The sequence below is a fragment of the Cupressus sempervirens genome, chromosome 8 (genome assembly GCF_028749045.1).
Source record: "Cupressus sempervirens isolate cs-2001-9-10 chromosome 8, ASM2874904v1, whole genome shotgun sequence".
NCBI classification, from domain to species: domain Eukaryota; kingdom Viridiplantae; phylum Streptophyta; class Pinopsida; order Cupressales; family Cupressaceae; genus Cupressus; species Cupressus sempervirens.
The window spans coordinates 400072638-400091765 of NC_143125.1; the positions used below are offsets into that span (position 1 = coordinate 400072638).

Sequence of the window (19128 nt, forward strand, 5' to 3'; positions counted from 1 at the left end):
GAGGTGTGCCCCTTCACAAAGTGGGGACTAGATTTCATTGGTCCAGTAAACCCACCATTATCAACTAGACATGCATTCATTCTTATAGCTACATATTACTGCACATGATGGATGAAGGCAGAGACTTTCAAAAATTGCACTGCTAAGGTGGTGACTAACTTTTTGGAAGAACATATTGTTACTAGATTTGGAGTGCCATTCACTCTTGTATGTGACAATGGGTCTGCATTTGCATCTGCATTCTTGACCCAATGGGCATTTGAAAACAAAGTCATTATCAAGTTCTCCTCAAATTACTACTCGTAAGGAAATGGGGTAGTGGAGTCTACAAATAAGAACTTGATCACTGTGATAAAATGATTCTTAAAGGAGAATCCTAGGGATTGGCATACACAATTTAAATATGCCTTGTGGATAGATCGAGTTAGAGTTAAAAATTCCCTATGGACTTCCCCATATTTGCTTGTTTATGGACAAGAACCAATGTTCTTGTTAAATCTCAGGATTCTTGTTTTGAAATTCATGAGTGGGTATGCTGAAGATGTTGATAGATTACAAATCTAATTAATAAATCTTTTGGAAATGGATGAGAAACAAACAACTGCATTAGAGAACATGGCCAAACTTCAAGCTATTCTTAAAAGATGGTTCAACAAGAGAGCCACGATTAAATCATTCAGGATCTCCAACCTTGTCCTGCTTTGGGATAAGGTGAAAGAAAAGCTAAGGAGTCATACCAAGTTTTAATGCTTGTGGATAGGCCCCTATCAAATTGTAGAGATTTTGGAAGAAAAAACTTTTAGGCTAAGTTCATTATAGGGGGAATTTCTTCCTTTGCCTATAAATGGGCAATTTTTGAAGCATTATTTTGAGGCCTGGAAGATGAAAAATAAAATAAAAATAAAAAATATAAATAGTTAGATTTCATTTATGCATTTAGCTTAGATTTTCATTCCTATAAGTGTGTTTCATTTTGCAAGTGTGTTTGCTTTCAATCGTGTGTTTCCTTTCAAAGTTGTGGTAGTCCTAGGGGGAAAGGTGTACTTGAGATTTTCTCTTAAGATTTCACTAACCACTTCTTGGTTCTAATTTTAGGAAGAGGTATTTCTTTGTCAAAACATTTGGATTATTGTGTGTCTTATACCAACCAAGCAGTGAATATTTCTTTTGGAAATTGGGTATTCTCAATTTGGAATTCAAAGGCCTAGACCACCAAGTTCTCAACACTCTACAAATTTAAAGATTTGATTGTTTAGGTGTTGTCCAATTGGAAGTCAAAGATGATAAGAATCAATCCAAGCTCTGACTAGTTCAAACAGGAGGGGTCTCCTTGAGGGATTGCCAAAGATCATTGTTTGGCATGAGAGTTTCCAAAGAAGTTCTAAAAGAGGAATGCAAGGGGTGTTCATAAGGGATCGAATCCAAGAAATGACACCAATGTTCTAGCTACATAGTCTAAGCATAGTCAGGATATAGAATAAAAAAAAGAGATGATGTTAAGACTGAAGGATTCCAAGATCTAAAATGGCAAAAGATACGCTCATAAAACAAAGTATCTTCAATTCAAACTATTGATTCATCAAAATTAACATTTTAAATGATATGGAACAATTACTCAATAGCCAAAAACTAAAATAATGTGGCATCTCACCAAGAGCCCTCAAACTAACTCTCTCATCTGGTCAAGCAATTGATTGACGAGAGTCATCATGGAGTTCCTGAATGAATGAGCTAGGAAGAGTGGAAGATTGTTTTGAGTTGTCAAAAAACTTTAATTGTCTGCACCCAAACACATCAAAATGAATGAACACACAATGCACACACTAAGCTAGAAGGTTTTTGAGTTCTAAGATTTTTGACTAAAAAGTCATCTAGAAGATGCTTGGGATGTTCGAAGCTTGGTTGGTGTTTAACACACGTCAAAGATATGTTTGATGATGAAAAAATGCCTTGGTAATTTCCTCCTTTTTTCAGGGCTATTTGTTGTGGTATTCACAATGCACACCCCATTCCTCACCAGGAATGGAGACCCCCTAAATTTTTTTGACTCCCAGACTCACAATTCAAGAGTCAGGAGAAGAAAATTTGTTTGAAATTTGTGTCAAAAGTTTTAAAAAAATAAAAATCAAAAAATAATTAAAAAAATCCATCAAAAAATCCTAACCCAAAAAAAAAAAAAAACCCTTCCCTTACCCCTTGTGCATGTGTGCATCAAGGCACCATCCTTATGTTTGCACATGGGTGGGGGGTTTGGGGGGAGGAAGCTTTAAAACCCTCCCTTCCCCCTTTGTTTGTTATCATTTTTGCAAGGAGTGGAGGAGAAAGGTCAAGTGGGGAAGGTAATACAATCATATGGAATCTACATTCAGATTGGCAGCGAAACTAGTTGTTTACAAATTTCAAAGCATGACTCCAAAATCATGATTACACAATGAGTACATTGAGATTAAAGACATGGAACTCGGGCACACAGACTTGGGAGAATTCCTAAGAGTTTTCAATAGCCCGATGGAAAGGTCAACCTTGAGGTCTACATTAATATGTTCTAGAATAGTGAATGTAGCATCACAACTAGGGACTGTATAGTTAGCCAAGTTGATCATGACCTTATCTTGACATTTGTTCTTGATGAAAGGGTAGTAAAGAGCGTTAATGGAGAAGTAGTCTTAGATCTATGACCTGATAACATCGAGAGAGTTTTCCATCTACCTAGAGTCAATCAATTCATTAGACTCTTGTATGAAACATTTGAAAGATGGTATAAAGATCACCACTAGAAGGCCATCGACATCATACACTCCTTATAATTTATTCAGAAGTGACCATGGGGAAAGACAATAAAAAAAGTGGATATGACTCAAGGATACATGAAGGATGACATCAGGTATTCAATCATTCTCCTAAGGAGAGTCATGGGTTTAGCTGTAGCAGATCATCTTGCTCCATTCATGGTCAACTTCATTGACACCATCAGACATGCAAAGATGCCACTAGATTGGGCCATCACACTTAGTGAGAACTTGTGTGATCAGTTGTAGATGGTAAAGGATAAGAAAAAGTTCTATATGACTTCTTATGTGGTGTATCTAGTTGTAGCAAGGGCAACCAACTATCCTGGGTTGTACAAAAAGAGCAGTATGCAAGACCCTAATGCATGGCCATATATAGTTTATCCTCAACTAGTCAAGAAGAAGCTCTCACCACAAAGCAAGGAGTACAAAATTGTAAATGATGCCTTCATCTTTCCATCATTTGATTCATCAAAGGGGATTATCAAAAGAGATTTTTTGATGAAGCTAAGGTGCAGATCACAATTCTCAATGCATATTTCATCCAGTTCTGGACATTCACATACATTCGAGTAGGTGGTGCATCCATCAATCTGAAGAAACTCCCAAGGTGCCCAAGTGACAAGTTGGTCCTGATGGAAATATCTTGGCAAATTGAGTCAACTTATGAGAGGATAAAAAGACAACGAAGGCCTTTTTGGGATTGGTCTTTTGTAATAGGAGCATATCAGGTAAAGAGAAAGTCGGATATCCTAACTTTTAAGTGGGAATGGGAGAATTATCCTCTTGAAGAGTATAACTCTCCTTGGCCATTCTTCAACAATGTTGGTAAAATGGAAAACCTAGTAGGAAAGGACTTCTATCATGAGAATGCCATTGAAGATCATTGGATGAATGCCAGAAATGACAATGATGTCCACATTAGAGACTATTGTAGGATGACTTTGTATCTAGCAAAGAAGGCTCTCCATTTGACCATCCCTAATGAGATAAGGCTACAAGACTCAAAAGAACTATTGGATCCTCTATTCAATATAGATAATGTCAGTGAGAGACCCATTTTGAATGCAAAATTTGATAGAGAGGAAGGAGATGATATTAATCATTGAGTGAGACATGTCATTTGAATGAAAAATAGTTGGATCAAGAAACCCTTTCCACTTGATCCAATTCTAGATATAGTGATCTTCCATGCACATGCTCACCCAAAAAGGGGTAAGGGAAGGAAAGTCACAGTTCCTATCTTTGTGCTCTAGTCTCCTAGTAGGCCTAAAATAGTCTACCAACTTGATCATCTAGTGGGATACTACCACCCTTAAGAGAGTAAGGGAAAGAGGAAGAGAGCCTCTCCTTAGAGGTTTTAGGCAGAGCATGTTGAAGAACATGCCCCTTCCCAATAATAGGAATCAAGTCCCCAAGAGCCCCAGAATGGTGGAGCTTCTCATATCCAGGTTGAATTTCCATTGCCTCCTATTTTGTCAATTCAACAAGAAGAGGGAGAAATTCTAGAGACCTTCTCAGGAAGTTGAGAATCAAACTAAAGGATCTATAAAAATTTAGACTATAGAAGAAGAGTCCTCACAATAGGAGACTGCAAGTAAGAGTGATAGAGGGAAGGAGGTAGTTAAACACATCCCTTCATCATCTAGAGCCAAGGCTATAGAAAGAAATATCCCAAGATGGTTTTAGAAAGAAATAATGAGAAGTGTCAAGCATCAATTTCATGCTTCAAAGGATGATATTTTTGACATTGTAGAGATTTTGAACAAGCTTGAGTCTCCATTACATGATGTAATGCCATTTGCATTTGTCACTACTACGTGGAACCAGGACTTATTTGCACAAGTGGCTCACCCTTTGGAAGGTACAGATGTAGAAGCTATTAGTCTTGAGTACTATTAAGTGAAAGATATTATGTTAGGAAAGCCTACATGGGATACATCCCAATAGATGATGACTATGGGAGTCAAGGAGGTTCTCAACCATAATGAATAGGATGAGATTGAAATCAGAACACTTCAAAGGCAAGTTGAGATCATTAAGAGATATCTAGCTAGAGTTATTGGTCCTCTTGATTCTTAACACCCTGAGGAGACTTTGAATACCATTCTTATAGAAGGGGAAGGTGTACAGCTCAGTCCATGTTTAAGATTTTTTTATGATTGGCAAGATAGCCTTGAGGATAAAGGTGTCACTATAATCATGAGAAGTTTGAAGTTGTTGCATGCTACACAAGAGAATGTTGTAAAGATCATGGTAATTCTTAGGTAGGACTTCAGTATCATGGATGAGGTAGGGGCATGGAGCAAGGATTTACAAACTCTACAAGCCATAAAAGGGAAAAGGTACCACATTTTGATTGATGTATATACCGAAGAGGAGTTAGACATGATAGATGATTGGATAGAAAAGATTGCAGATGGAAATAAAGTGATGGAAACATTGCATGATGAGATATATAGGCTCAAGGACAAAGCCTGAGAGAAAATTTTGGAAGTAGAAAAGTTATACAATGATGCATGCTTGGAAATTTTTGAAGATGAAGAATGAGAGAAGCTTTTGCTAGTTGAGGTAGTCATGGAAAATTTTAGGAAGACTTTGGGGGAAGCATACAGTGATGAAGACATCAGACAAGCCTTTAGGACAAAGGAAGCACTGTTAGAGTTGGACACCAAACTCAGAGATTTTACAGAGACTCAAATTGAGGTGGACAACTACAGATAGAAGGTCAAGGACAAGTATGAGGCTTCGGATCTTCTAGATGCTACTAAGATTACTGTGATGATAGAGAAATTTAAGGGAAAACATCCAAACATAGCTTTAGGATAAAGGTGAACAAAATCCAGATGCCAGAATTTCAATTTTGACACTTAGTAAAATTTTGAGATTTTTACCCAGTCGAGGTCTGCAGCTTTACAGCTCTGTAATTTAGAGGTGCACTAATAGTTGACTACTAGTTCCAAAAATAGCACATTCCATGCATCGAGAGTGCATTCTGATGGCAATTTAACTATGACACACATCAAGTGAAGGGCTAGTTTCCATTTTTGATGCCTCCATGCACTTCTACCTTGACTGATGGCTTCCTCCTTCTTTCTCTCTCATGCTTTCTTTGTTTTTGACATGTAAAGGGCTCATGCATCCAATTAATGAATAAAATATGGATGGAGTCCCTCTAAGAACTAGTTAGATTGTTAGTTTGTATATATTTAGTTTGTTTAAATGTTTTAAAAGAATTTTATTGCATCAAGATATCTCTCACTCTCAAAAAAAATTGAGGAGATGATTTCTGATAAATACCCCATTTTAAAATGTAAGAAGCCTATCGTTATTATGCAATAAAATTATGCTTTTGGTGCTAGCATTCAGAGTGTAGCTATTCTTGCTTGAATGTGTCATTGTTTTGTGAATTTTATTCATGAGATTGTGATTGAGCCAAGAGTTTATTGTGTTGTTTCTATTTGTGTGATCTTTTAGTTTTGGTATTTCCTACAGATATATGAATTTTTTTGATGTAATGAGCTTGAGAAGAGATCACTCAATTTGTGTCTACATAGCTTTTTGTCTCACATGAGCACACTTTTCATGGCCTTGCAATTCAATGAAGAGTGAAACATCATTCAACTTGTTAAAGATTCTCACTAATGATTGCATCAGTGGATTCTAGGAAGCGTTGCTCTTGTTTTTATTGGTTTCCTACTGATTTCTTCGAAGGTTTAACTCATAGTGTGTTGTGTTCTGTAGCTTATGTCCATTTAGGAATTTCAATTTCAATTCATTTGATTTCATGTTATTTGTTTTTAGTTTCTTTATTTGCTTTGCTAACCCCTTTTTAAGATAGGAATGCATTTTAGTTGCATGCATTGAAAAATAGAAAATAGAAAAATATTTTTCTTTTGGTGTGATATTTTGAGACAGTGAACAGATTTACTTCAATTTTGAGATAAAAGAGTTTTTAGAATCAGCAAAGGCCTCCTTGTGAACACTTACATTTATCTTCTACTGAGCAGATTTTGGTACGTCACAAGACAAATACTGAACCTTGGAGTGGATCCTTAAAAAGATTTTCTTTTTAGGAGAGGAATTATGCAATGGATTCCTACTGTTGACCTCATGCAAAATGAATGCCCAACATATGCCATGTATGATTCCATATAGAAGTGTGGATTGGCTTTGACGACTACTAATTTATCATCCAAGTTGTCACTCAAAATGATAGCCCAATCAATTTGTATATTTTCCATTCTGATGGTTTCAATAAAGTGGACCATCTAGGTCTAAAGGTGACCTACTCATGTGAGTCCCATAACTCTACTCATTAGCAAAATTGCATATCCAATATAATCCTTCATATATCCCCTTGTCATATCAACTTTTCTCACTCTATAGAAAATTGGTGTTTATCAATCAAGGAGGAGGATTGAACTATTTCCTTTATGGCTTTCTCATTCTCCCTCTACCATCCACTGAACCCATCATATGAAATCTATAAATACTGATCCTCCCTTGGGAGGCAAAATACCTTCTCAATGTTTTGGGGTTAGAGGTCAGGGAATATCTCTCTTGTGACACTCTCAATGACCTTATCTTCAATCACATAATTATTTGCAAGGGTCATTATTAGTTTTGAGGATTAAACTAATGTTTCGTAAGAGGTTGCATTCACAAGGTCAAACTAGATAAGCACTGGTACCATACCTGACCTCTCTTAAGGTTTGTTGTAGATTATGAGGAATGTATTCTAATCAATATGTCCATCTTGAAACCTTGACTTTTTAGGCACTCCCTAATATTTGAATGTGATTAGTTTTGAAGCCATTTTATTAGTAATGGAAGAGGATATTGATGTCATCTTATCTACACAAGAAAAGAAAATATTAGTCAAAATGTTTAAACTTGACCTATAATAGACTCTAATTGACTCTAAAATAGGTCAAAATAAGTCATATTACTCAAAAAAGTAGACCACTCCCCCAAAATGCCCTTTTTTGCACTTCAACACACCTAGCACACTATTACAAGTGCACAGGTGCACTAATTTTAGCCTTTGAATGATTTTTTGGCATAGTTGTGAATGTTCGCATATGCACAATACAAATAGGGGGATGGCCTCATTAAATTTTATTTTAGAGCATAGAGGTGCACATATCCACACCTCATGGAGGTGTGCACCTTCATGGGACCATCGAAGGTTTGGTATTCTATTGATTATCTTGTGTTTTAGTGTCTTTTAAATGAAGGAAGACATGCATATGCACAACTCATGGAGGTGTGCATGTGTGTACCTTCATTAGGTCTAGGGAGTCCTTTTAGGTTTGTTAGATTTTCATTTTTTATTATTTTTCTTTTGGGTTTGCATAGCTGCACACATGCACACCTTCACATATTTCTAACCTTTGTATTGTTGGATGTAGGGAGAGGAGAGAAAAGGGGAGCATAATTGGGAGCTATATGGAGGTACACCATTGGGGATCAACAAATGCAAAGTGGGGAGATGGGGGAGGGGGTCGAGTCTTATATAGACCCAAACCCAGTGTATACCCCCATAGGTGTGCACCTATGAAGATTTGCACCCTCAGAAGGTGTGCATATGTGGACCTATGAAGGTGTGCACCCTCCAAGGGTGCACACATGTGCATGTGTGCATCCCTGGAGTGGGGGTGTAGTGTGCACTTATGTACTAAGTGCACATGTGTGCAAGTGTGGTAGTGTGTATTATGAAGCACATTGGGTACTTAATCACATTTTTTCTCCAATTTTCAATTTCTTGAACCTCTCTAGTCAGGTATGTGGGTTTAACCCAAAGCTAGGGTAGGATCCAAAATGACCTAGGCTCTAGAATAGTAGCTACTATAGAAAATTCTAACTAGGAGGTCCCAATTTCTTGGAGAAATGGGGTGTGCATTGTGAGACCCCAACACAAATTTCATCATTCAAAGCATCTTTTATAGTTCTAGGTTCAAATTCACTAAGAAAACATGTACCTTTTAGATTGTTCCTTATCAATATGCCTCCTGTCTAATTTCCAATTATTATTTTAGGTGCATGATGCCTTCTAACATATCTAGCAGGTAAAAGTTCCTTCCTTCTATATTCTAGACTTGTTTCACTTGGTTCACCACATTCAATGATTATATGAACCTATGATCTTTTCTCAGTTCCATTATTAAAGACTTAGTTTCCTCTATCTTTGACTCAGGTTCTTCTATTTGAGACTTGGTTTAAACTATCTCTAGCTCAAGTTTGCACTATAAACTTATGTGACTTAGGTGGTGCAGTTTGCTATTGCCCAACCATATTTTTTTATAACTTGGGTAAAGATTCAAGATCATAATAAACAAAGTTTATATAGTCTTTAGGTTTCTTGTTACTTTGTTCTTCACTCTTTTTTGCAAACTCATCAATTTTTACATGTACACTCTCTATAACATTGTGAGTAGAAAGATTCAAACATTTGTTTGCTTTTCTCTTGTTGGAGTTCCCTAGGATTATGCCTTCATCACTTTTTGCATCAAAATTTCCTTTCCTTGCCTCTTTCAAGATATAACATTTTCTTCTAAATACTTCAACATAACAAACATTAGGTTAATATACATACCATAATTCATAAGGTGTTTAATTTATACCTTTCTTCAGTTGAACTTAGTTCAAGGTATGAACTATTGTGCTAATTGATTCTTTCCAGTATTTGGTTGCAACATCTTTCTATATCATTAGTGTTCTTGCACAATCCATGATGTATCTATTTCTTTTTTCTAATATTTCATTCTAGTGGGGTGTACTAGGTGTAGATAATTGTCTTTTGATTCCTTTTTTATTTTAAAACTCATTGAATTCATTAGAGATGAATTTAGCTCCTCTATCCAATGTTAGGCATTTAAGATTATTTCCTAATGTTTTCTCAACCCTAGCCAAATATCACTTGAATATTTTAAAAAGCCTTATATTTTTATTTTAGGAACATCACTGTCATCATCCTAGAATAATCATCAATGATCAAAATAAAATATTTGTCTCCATTGTAGATCTTTGTATCTATTGGTCCACAAAGATCAGTATGAACTATTTCCAAGACTTCTTCAATGTTGAAATTCTTACTTTTGAAGCTATTTTCTTTTTCTTTTTTTCCAATTTGACATTGTTTGCATATGGCCATTTTAGGTTTCTACATATTTTGAATACCTCTTACTCTTTTATTCTTTCTTATGGCAACCAAATTATCAAATTTTACATGACACATTATTTTATGCCATAGCCAACTTTCCTCTACTTGTGCCAAAAAACATGAACTTTTAGTGAGATCTAGATAGAATAAATTATCTTTAGTTTGATTGCTAGTCCCAAGTAGATTTCCTTTACCACCTAACAACTTAGCTTTCTAATTCATGAATTCTACTTTGTATCAAATATTGTTCAGCAGTGCCACACTTAGAAGATTATGTCTTAGTCCTTCAACCCAGTAGGCATTGTCACATTTAAGTCCATCAGTTAATGCTATGCAACCTTTTCCTTTCACATAACATGGTTCATTATTTCCAAATCTAACACTTCCACCATCATAATGCTCCGAGTGTTCAAACTTAGTTTTGTCCCCAATCATGTGATAAGAACAACCACTATCTATTATACATTTGTCATTTTTTCTAATATGATAAATAAGTGCCATCTTTTTATTTTCCTCATCATTTGATTCATCCTTAACAAAAATATACACCTTTTCATCTTCAGCACCACTATCATAATATTTAGAAATATAACAAGATTTGTTACCTTTATCTTTGTAGGCTTTGTAGCTCTTGAAAATCTTTCTTTCCTTTGAACTTGTTAATTTTTTTGTCCTCTTTGTTTTCTTTGTTTGGACACCTTGCAACATGTGACCAAATTCTTCAAAAGAGAAAAAAATAAATGGTATTTTACCTTTGTATTTACCTTTGCCTTTTGGTAGCCTCCTTGCAAGAAAGGCTTCAATAGCTTCTAGGTCATCCTTCGAATCATCATCTTCTTCAGTGTCCATCTATTTGCCTTTTGAGTTTCCTCCTTTTCTACCAAGAGTTAGATTGGCTTTGAATTTTTATTCTATATTTTTAGTGTTAGGAAGATAGTTATCAAAGTTATTCAACTCAAAAGAAGTCAATCTCTCCACTAGTGCATCCAAAGTTATTGGATCACATCTCTTCTCTTGAATAGCTGAAACTCTAATTGTATAAATAGGAAGAAGAGTTCTTAATACCTTTCTGACTACTACTATATAATCTATTTTTCCTCATGCACCTCTGATTGTACCTACACTTGCTTTGATTATTTCACTATATTTTGAAATATTTTCATCTTATTTCATCTTCATCTAATCAAACTAGCCTCTTAGACTTTTTTCTTTGGCTCTTTTCACGCTATCATCCCATCCATAGATCTTTCCTAGTTTGTTCCACATGTCATTGTAAGTATGGCAATCTTTGACTTCATTAAATTTTGAATAGTTGAGAGAGGAATAAATAGTAATCATCATTATGTTGTGATTCTTCATGTCCACCATTTGATCCAATGTTAAAGGCTTTGGAGGTACCACATATTGATTCTCCAAGAAGTCCAAACCTCTATCTGTAATGTTTCCCATATGTAGCCTCATCAGTTTCTGCCATGTTAAAAAGTTATCTTTGTTAAGCTTAGGGATCTCTCTTTTGTAAGACATCTTGATCTCTAGCTCAGCTCTTTGAAACCTTTCCTACAAGCACCAACAATGCTAATCCTAATTGTTGGAAATGTAAGAGGAGTAACTTAGAGGGGAAGGGTGAATCAATTACCACAAAAATAATTCCAAATCCCTTAGATGTCAATTCAAACTTCTCATTTGCACTACTTGGCTAGAACTAGATATACATTATAACTCGATTAAAAAAGTAGTCTTAAGATATTAATGTGAATTAACCTTTAGTAAGTTAGTTATAGAAACATAAAGTATTAGGTAAATAGCATGAATACATGAGACACCAAGATTTAACATGGAAACCCACCTTTTGACTTAACATGAACAACCTGAGAAATTTGAAATTGGTCCATAACAACCTGCTTGATGTTGACCAAGTTTTTTATAATATCCAGATAATGTTGAATATCTTTTCTTTGTATCCCTATTAGGAGGATATGATGACATGGAATGCTGATCCTAGTGGTCAGTTCAAAGTTTCTTCTATTTAGAAATCTAAGGAGAAAGATAATCAACCTTTATGGTCTCAAGCTTGGAAATTGGTCGAACAAGGGGATATTAAGATTTAACATGGGAAATTGGTCCAACAAGAGGATATTAAAGGTCTGCAGGCTTCTTCCCAACTTTTGACTTGCTCTCATGGCCAATTTGTTGCTGATACCATTTTCATGGGTAAAGCTGAAGCTAAGGAAGCTAGAAATCTCAAGCAAGCCCTTAATTTGTACTCTTCTGCTTCAAGTAATTTGGTTAATTGGAACAAGAGCTCTTTGTCTTTTATTAATACCCCTATCCTAAGATAGAACATAATTGCTAAAATTCTTGGGTGCTTAATTGGATCTTTTCCCTATATTTATTTGGGTCTTCCTTTGGGCTGAAAAGCTCTTGATTCTTTTTGGGAAGACCTCATAAAAAATTTAACAAGAAATTGGTGGGTTGGAAGGGTAATCTTTTGAGTCAATCTTGTAAAATTACCCTCCTTAAAGCCTATCTTAAAAGTATCTTGAAATGTCCCTTTTCTGATTTTTATGTGATATTTCAAACCTCTAATGATATCTTTAAGATCAAACAACCAATCTTTCAAAGATCCACCAATTTCTCAATAAACCCCAAATCGAGTATGCCATAAATAGTGCCAAAAACTTCACAGCTTCACATATTATTAGTAAATCTGAAAGTGGACATTTTTACAAAAAATTGAGCAGCATAACAGCCTATAAAATGACATTTCTAGATCTTTATAACATGCACACAATAGCTCCCAAATGGAGGACAAAAATAATGCTCATCGGGCTCCCGAAAATAGCACAAAATAGCTCGAAATCACCACAAAAACTTAATAATCTATCACAGAAGTATAATCATATCCAAATACATATTTTTAGCTCTATTTTAACATCTAAAAGTCTGAAATACAGCAGCAACCAAAACTGATATGAAATACTCAACCGGAAACAACAAACTCTTACAAAAAATACACCTGAAAACCCACAAATCTGCACTGTTCAGCACAAAAGCAAACTCTGTATGAGCATGCACATGGAATGGCTTCAAACTCCCATCCTTAGCCTTCCTAAAAACTTTCAAACTCCCATTCTTAGGTCTCCTTCTCCACAAGTTTGGCAGCCTCTAAAGAATAACAAAGAAATGAGCAAAAATCAAGTTCTGGAATGAGCCCAGAATGCCTCCAAACCCCTTAAAAGAGGGTATAACCCTAACTCACATCCAAGAGGGGTTAATAAAACATATTTTAATATTTATTAGTCCATTAGCTTCCAAATATTATCCCCTTTTTTCAAAACTTCACCTTTTTGGGCCTGCCTGCCTTAGAAAAGATTATTATTTTTAATTATTTGAAAAGGGACATGACAAGTCCTCCCCTTCCAAATATTTCTTGTCCTCAAGCAATGGCTAAACAATAAACCAATCAAGCCACCTGCATCCCAAATGTAGTCATGAACTATACTACTATCAATTAACATAGGCTCCTGCAATATCCTCTGCAATATAACCAAGAGGAATCCATAACCAAATTGACAATTATAGCTCAACCAAACTCCAAAATCACCACTACCACAGTTAGAAAACCATGAGACACAAACTCTTAGAACATTAGAACCCAAGTAAAGTGGACAAATCAAATTTTCAACACAGTAAATACCATCACTAATACATTAGACCTCAATTTGCGACGACAAGAAAAGGTAATGTGTTTTTGGCTTTTTTTTTCAATTTTAGCCCGATTCCATCGCAATTGCGACGCCAATGGGATATAAGAGAAAAAAAAAAGCGAAAAACCCTCATTTGCAAGAAATCGCGTGACACAAGGTTCTTGTGAAAGGAAAGGCGCGCGCGCGGGAGATCACTTTGGCAGCATTGAGAGGGTCGGGGCATTCAAAATTCATGCATATACATGGAAAATGTAAGTGGCATTGAAAATGGAAACCTCACAAGTATACTGCAGTTGCACAGAGTATTCTCATTTGTAGAGAATCTAATTGCATAGTGATTAATAGCTTCTTCTTGCCATGAGAAAACATGTTTAAACTAATTCATTATGCATTGGAGTGGCTCACATTTACTACAAAATTTTGGGTATAGAGGATTTTGTTTTTAACATTTGGCAACATCTGTAAATTATAGACAAATAAGGTTATTTTTGGGAAGAAAAATAAGGATGTATGTAGTAATAAATGTGCAATATGATGTTATAAATGTATCAAATAATTTTTTAATTTTTTCCTATAGTCATGTTTACAATATATGGTGAATCTTGGATTATTGCTTCTACAATTTCATGTAAGCATGACACGAGGCAAAATTAATATACGACTATTGGAGACAACATAATCTTCCACTCATGCAATTTTGTAGCTAACAATATTGATAAGAAATGAACTCAATAGATTACAAGATCAATTAGCTCACAAAGAGAAAAGATCTGAAGCATGCTACACTTTCTTCTTATATTTCAACAAATATAAACACATTAAACTTATATGTCCTTGGAAAAATCTCATGTGTTCCTTTAAGTCAAAAGGCCAAAGTGTTGTGTCTAAACCTATTGTCCATAGCTACTAATTACGAAAGTAACGAAAATAGGAATAAGTTAAGTCACAATTAACTACTTATCCAAACCTATTGGGAGAGTTTGGGAGCCTCAAAAAGCAGACGAAAAAAAAGGCTTGGTTACAAAGACTGTTGGTTTTAATGTCCCAAAATATTCAAAACCCATAAAATCTGTATCAAGGGGAGATATAAGTGTATCTCATGTTGAGATTACAAATGTTGATAATAGAAAGTTCAAATATCTAACCAACCCAAAAGCAACATGTACTAAATCTACTAATATTCAAATTTGCTCCTGCTATGTACATCAAAGTCATCTTCAAGCTCTATAAGGCATATGAAGTTTGGTTGGATAAACCATTTGTAGTGGAGATCCAAGGTTGATTTACCACCCAGATCTTGTGAGAGTTCAATCTACTTTGGATGGTGAAAAATGTGCCTACTACAATGGTGATGATGTTACTCAATATTCTTCTAATGCCAGTAGATCTCATTTAGCCTACATTAACTAGAGTTAATATTGATACTTATAAGATGTCACTGACAACATTTGATACACATTCAATTGTTACAATATGATGATGTTGGTTCTTGTTAATTTACTCCAATTATTTAAGGCTATTTAGATAACTTGTGTGGAAAATTTAACTAGAGACATGTCCCTCCATAACATACTAATTGTACCCAATTTGTGATTTCTAATATTTTCTTCACTGATAATACAGAGTTACTGTAGAATCATGCTGGCTACTCATACTGGATAATGATGTTTGGTCATTTTTTTCAAATTGCAGCAATGGGAAAAACTAGTCCCTAATTGAGATTTATCAAAATAACAAGCTCATTATGAACAGTTGAGATCTGTCAGAACCAGTCTCATATCAAGTTTGAGACTTTTCAATGTCACGAGCTTATTATCAAAATTTGCAACATGCGAAAACAATAAGATCAATATCTAAGTTTGAACCCTATCAAGACAACTGAATTAGTCCATGCAAGTTTAAGCTTCCATACTAATAGACCTATTAGCCTTCAAATCAGCAAGCGAATGTTTCCACCAAAATACCAAGCCACCAAAATACCAGGCCACCAAAATACCAGGCCAAGAGAAGTTTAAGTAATTCAAAAATACTGCTTAATGTCATTATAGCTGATGTTAATGTGTCAATAACCAAGGTTAGCTCATATACAAGCCTTGTAAACAATTTTTTAGTTATTAATGAATATAGTAGTTAAACCATCCTGTTGCCTAAAAATGTAATCACTTTTTCTATTAGGAATGATTTTGACATTTGATCAAATCTATTTGTACTATTCCCCTATTGGTCCTAGCATAAAGTGTGATATAGCTTCACTGATGGTATTTCTTATATGAAATGAGGATCATGTCTGGAAAAATAGAAGTCCTTACAAAACAAGAAAGAGAAAATTTAATGACATACGAAAAGCTAAAACTCACTCCTCGTATCTTTTCTTGAAATGAGTAATTGACATCGTTTTCAGGTATGTATCAGCCACCAAACCTGCTCGCATGGCTCGAAAGCCTGTGTAAGGCATAGGAAGAAATATTCTAGAGATCTCCACAAGATCACCTGGCCCAACCTGGTCAAAATAAAATCTAGTTATGGAAAAATTATATATATGTTATCAACTTGACTTTTCTATTAAAGGCTCTCATGCTGAATTGAAAGCTAGGTAAAGAAAAAGATATTATACACTATTTTGTTGGTACCCTGTGCAGCACAACAAACTTGTTCTTACTATAAGAAAATTTTCTTTTCTTTTGTTTCATTGTAGATCTTCTTCTTGCATGGAGGTCTCTCCCCATCATTGGACACACTTGATAACATTTGAGCTTTGGATTGCATACAGGAAGTGCGTCTGTACACATAAGTATAAAATTCTTCTTTCCCCGCAACACATATAACAACAATTTTAAGTGCTTGCAAAGTATATACTTATGAATAAATATTACATCCTGATTTAAATGTATGAAAACAATTTTCATTCCTTTTAAGCTTCATTCATCTCGAGGTGCAATTCACAAACTCAAGAATAGTGGCTTTTGTTCTTCAGGATACCTTTAGGGGAAGAGTATGTGAATTCCCCCTTGTGTTTGGAGTCTAGTTTAGAGGAGATGGCTATTTACACTGCTAAGGTTTGTTGAATCTAATTCTGAATAACATTGCTTGCTATTGTTGAATCTAATCTAATGTATATTTTAACTAGACTTGTAGCTTATATGTATTGAAATTTTTGTTAGGCCTTCTAGTTTGTATAATTTGATTGCTGGAGAGCTTCTACAGCTAAGCAAGAAGGCTGTTGCACAAGTTATAGCCGCATGCTCGGGTATGAAATTTTTAAAAAAAAAATTCTAATGTATATTTTAACTAGACTTTTAGCTTATATGTTTTGAAATTGCTTTTAGTGGCTTAATGTTGTAAGGTCTCTTGAAATAAGACCTTCAGGCGGTTGGTCAAAGTTTTACAAATAATCTTAGGAATAAAGTCAAAGAAAGTATTTTTAAAATATTAAAGTATTTAGCTAGGTCTAAGAAGATTTGTGTACTTTCGACAGTTTTGCTTAGTTTTTGAAAGTTTCAGTAGATTGAAGTTTTCATAGCCCAATTTTTGCTTCCTGCAAAGAACGATCATGTCAGATAATATAAGTGAAGAACAAAATAGGGAGACAATCGCTAGATTGTGGTCTAACTTGAAAAGAAAAGGTAATGGAAAATTTTATTGTCCTTGCAATATTTGTAAGGGCTTAAATCATAGAAGACTGCTAATCAAAATAGTTAAGAGACATTGTAGGGAGAATGGTCACATTGAAGGGGGGCATGACTATCATCCACTAGTAAGTCGTTCATTATATCATTTTAACAATTTATATACATATGAAATCACTTGATGATGAGTTGATGATCATGGTTTATTTATGTTAATCAATTTTATATAGGTTGATCTTCCCAGGGAAGTACATGATATGAACCAAAAAAATCCAAAGAATATGGTTTTCTAAGTGGAGGAACATGGAGGTGCAAATATCCAAGGTGAAGATAATGATCCCATGGAAGATGACGATCATGCGCCAGAAAACACAATTGAAGAGGATGGTATAAATACATTAATCTATGACACATCTAGTCCAAGTGTATCTGATCATGATGATGATCATAGCCTCGATGTACCTCTACTTCAGAAGGCATACGAGCCCCTATACAAAGACTCCCAAAAAACTCTTTCTCTCTGTATTGTTGTTGTTGAACTTGAAGGTTATGAATGGTTTATCCAACATAACAATGTCACGTATGTTAAGGTATGTCATATATGTCTTTATAGTTAACAAAGGGTGAATAATGTACCACTAATATTGTTTATATTAACAACTTATATTTTTTTGTTGTAGATTGATAGGCGAGTTTCTGTTACCATCATCAAATATTCTACCTTGCTCATATCGAGAATTAACTGCTGTTATGAAAGATATTGGAATGGAGTATGAAGCAATACATGCTTGTCCCAATGATCATATTATATATTATAAAGAACATGAATTTGCAACACAATTCCCTGTATGTCATACGAGTAGATATCGAATAGATAGACTAACAAAAAAGGTGCCTCAAAAGGTTCTTTGTTACATCCCCATTATTCCATGGATGTGACAATTATTCAAGTGTAGTAGCTTGGCTCAATTTATGGATTATCATGCACGCAATAGAAGTCGAGATGACATTATTTGAATCCCTGCAGATGGTTCGGCATTTATGCACATAGAGGAAAAGTGGCAACACTTCAAAGAAGAACCTCATAATCTCAGGCTTTCATTGGCAGCGGACGGTGTCAATCCATTTGGAGAGATGAGATCTGTTTACTCGGTGTGGCCTATTTTTGTTATCAACAATAACATTCCTTCGTGGATGTCAATAAAGAGGGAGCACATTATGTTGGCAATGATTGTTCCAGGTATCTTATCATTTGATAGTTATTAATTTACATGTACTTACAAATCTTGCAGTAAAATGGTCACAATAACTATGTAATGTTACTGTTCATTCAAGTAGGTAAATATCAAGTAAAAGATATGAATGTATATATTGAGCCTCTTATCGACGAGTTGGTGGAGTTATGGAATGGTGTCACTATGTATGATGTGTCTAGACCAATACGACAAAGACAATTTCAATTCCATGCAATACTTGCATGGACAATACATGATGCCCCAGGGCTAACACATTTTTGTGGTATGTTATAGTGAATTCAAGTTGCGCACAATAATTCTAATTATAAAAATCAACATATTTTATAATCCAATTACATCATTATCTTGTAGGTCTTCAAACAAAGGGAAAATTTGCATGTCCAGTTTGTGGTCCAAAGATGAAATCTCGTCATTCAAAACGTTTAGGAAAGCAGGTGTTTGATGAGTGTAGAAACTTCCTCTACAGGAATCATAAGTATCGAAGTATGAAAAAATATCTTTTCAATGGGAAAGAAGAGACTACATCAAAGCCACGAAGAATGACACCTCGCCTATGGAAGTTGGAATATAATAGAATTAATCATC

The 19128-nt window shown here is 35.0% G+C and overlaps 1 pseudogene; it reads right to left on the bottom strand.

The window, feature by feature from the left end:
- LOC149542974 (uncharacterized) overlaps positions 1 to 19128 on the bottom strand; it is a 119459-nt pseudogene that overhangs the window by 76584 nt on the left and 23747 nt on the right.